Source organism: Rattus rattus, chromosome 1, assembly GCF_011064425.1.
Source record: "Rattus rattus isolate New Zealand chromosome 1, Rrattus_CSIRO_v1, whole genome shotgun sequence".
NCBI lineage: Eukaryota > Metazoa > Chordata > Mammalia > Rodentia > Muridae > Rattus > Rattus rattus.
In genome coordinates this window covers 107,017,630-107,020,205 of record NC_046154.1, presented here as the reverse complement: position 1 = coordinate 107,020,205, position 2,576 = coordinate 107,017,630, and the positions used below count along the sequence as shown (strand labels likewise).

At 39.9% G+C, this 2,576-nt stretch overlaps 1 non-coding gene across 1 annotated transcript; it reads left to right on the top strand.

The window, feature by feature from the left end:
- Nucleotides 1–614: 614 nt before the first annotated feature.
- LOC116890293 lies at nt 615–798 on the top strand. Its single transcript, XR_004386534.1, has one exon. It is a non-coding gene; the product is annotated as a U2 spliceosomal RNA (small nuclear RNA).
- Nucleotides 799–2,576: the final 1,778 nt, after the last annotated feature.

Below are 2,576 nucleotides of genomic sequence, written 5' to 3'. Positions count from 1 at the left end.
AAAAGCTCACGGGATTTCTCTGCAGTTCACTCGGAGCACTCAGCACATCCAAGTGTCCTGTGTCCTCAGTGCTCTGCTATACGCACCTCCCCACATGCTCTTCCCATCGCTCGCTTGGCTTGAAGCCCCCAGAGCTGTAAGAACTCATCAATCTTTAGCTCTTCTCTGGTGTCTTCTTGTTCATTTTTTACACTTCCATGGAAGAAGAATTTTTCTCACATCCCCGAAACTGGGTTTGCCATGTGACCTGCCTTGGCTAATGGACTGTTAGCAGAGAGAAACAATACCACACAAATTCAAAGAGTATCTCTGTGGTTGGACTTGTTCTGTCATTGCCTTGAGAAGAACGTGAGTGGACAGCTGGACTGTGCCAAGAGCATAAAAAGAGAGGCTGACAGACTCGTGGAACAAAGATACCCTAGATCAATTAGCTGAGTTAAGCACAGCCATGAGACGACAATGTTATCTACCTCAGACACGAAAGATAAATAAAGGCTTGTTCCTTTACACTCTGAGATGGCGAAGTTCTTATTATACAGCACTAGTTAGTTGATCCATATTCTCTGAACCCCATCCTTACCCTCTGGAAATTCTTCTTAAGAATGTTCTTCTTTATCGCTTCTCGGCCTTTTGGCTAAGATCAAGTTAAGAATGTTCTTCTTCTGAGTGATCCTACCTGAAGGGTGATAATTTTCTCTTGACTTATGTGCTATGGTGTAAGTAGCTGTATCTGGATTCCTCCTGAAGCCAAATGTCAAGTCTACTTAACAGAACTTTTAAGAACATGAATGACACTTTATTTTTGTTTTAAAAATTGGCAAATCTTTTCAAGACATGCATGCTAATGTACACACACACACACACACACACACACACACACACACACACACACACAAAGAGATCAGGGCACACTCATTCTTCTCTGTTTTCTCCCATCTCAGCCACCTCTCCCAGTAAAGCCTTCTTTTCAACAACCCTAGTCAACTTAGATATCTTCTTTTTTCTCTACCAAGTTTAAGATTGTTTGCATTTGCATGAGTATGGAGCTATTTATTGGAACACAGGCGACTTGTGAGTGGGTACACCACTGAGAAAAACGACAGCTCTCCCCAAGCACTCGTAAACAGCCAATAATTCCTGAGGGAAGGATTAAGACCTCATTACCTCCTTCAGAAGCCATGTTGAAATGCTTATAGGTCTAATCTTATAATGTGGTAGGTCTTAAGCAGATAACCATGACCACAGTGAGTTCATGAGTGTCAGTATCATGTCATGTCCAGAAAATAAAACCTTGCGGCACTCCTTTCCAACCTCTAGTTTTATATTCTTTCTGCATCCTCTCCTGCCATGTTTCTGAAGCCTTCAGAACATGGGTGATATAGATGTCTAGTTTGGAATCTATGACTCCATAATCACTCCACACACATACTTTGACAAGTTGGGAGTCTCTATATTAACTGCTAACCAGTGCGATAAAAGGCTACTTCACTGATGAAGGTTGAGAGCAGGATAAGGTACAACGATCAAGATAAGTATCCATCTTTTTACATCATGTGCATTTAGGGGAGAAGGCAAGTAGAAGGTTCTCCCAAACGTCATATGACCTCCCCACCCATAGTACTTGATCAAGTTTACAGTACCAGACATGAGCTTCCTCCTGGAGAGAGGGTTTCATATCCAGAAAAGACTTAGTTAATATCTTAGTCATTCTATTATTGTATCAGAGTACATTTTACCAGGCAGGACAAATACAATAGGCTCTGGAAAATAAAAGAGCGTTCCAAGAATAAGAAACAGCTAATAAATACCGGTAAAGTGTTCAACATCTTTAGCCATTGGGGAAATGTAAATTAAATTACTTTAATAGATTATTTTTCTACCCTCTTGCAAAACCTCTCTGTCCTTCCGTCTCACGGGATCTTGTCTTACACACTCTTTATTTAGTCTCTGGCAATCACTACACCAAGGCAGTAGGCATGGGTGACACCTCAGTCTGTCCCTGCTCAGAATCATTGTCCCATGTGTCATCAGAATGAAGTGAGAGATCCGGCTGAGAGGATCCATGCCGTCACAGACTCATTCAAAGCGTTGTCTTATTAGTGCCCTACACGCGTTTCTTTTCTTAGTGTATTTTAGGGGTTTTTCCTTTTTTCTTTGTTCTTTACTTTTCTTTCTTTTCTTTTCTTTTTTCCCTTCTTTTCTTTTCTTCCTTTCCTTTTTTTTTTTTTTTTTTTGTTTTTGTTTTTGTTTTTGAGCAATAGTGAAGTGGAGATAAGATAGGGTTCTACTATATGAACCAGGCTGACTTTGAACTCACTATGTAGGCCAGCCTGACCCCAAAACTTTCAGAAATCTTTTTATCTTAGCTTTGGGTACTAAGATTATAGCCATTAGACCCAGCTCCCTGAATATTTCTTTTATCATCATCATCATCATCATCATCATCATCAACAACAACAACAACAATATCTTCAACATCATCATCATCAACAACAACATTGTTATTTTGTTATCATACATTGTGATGGGTTTCATTATGTAATTTAATTTGTCATTTATATGTCATTCCAGTCTGC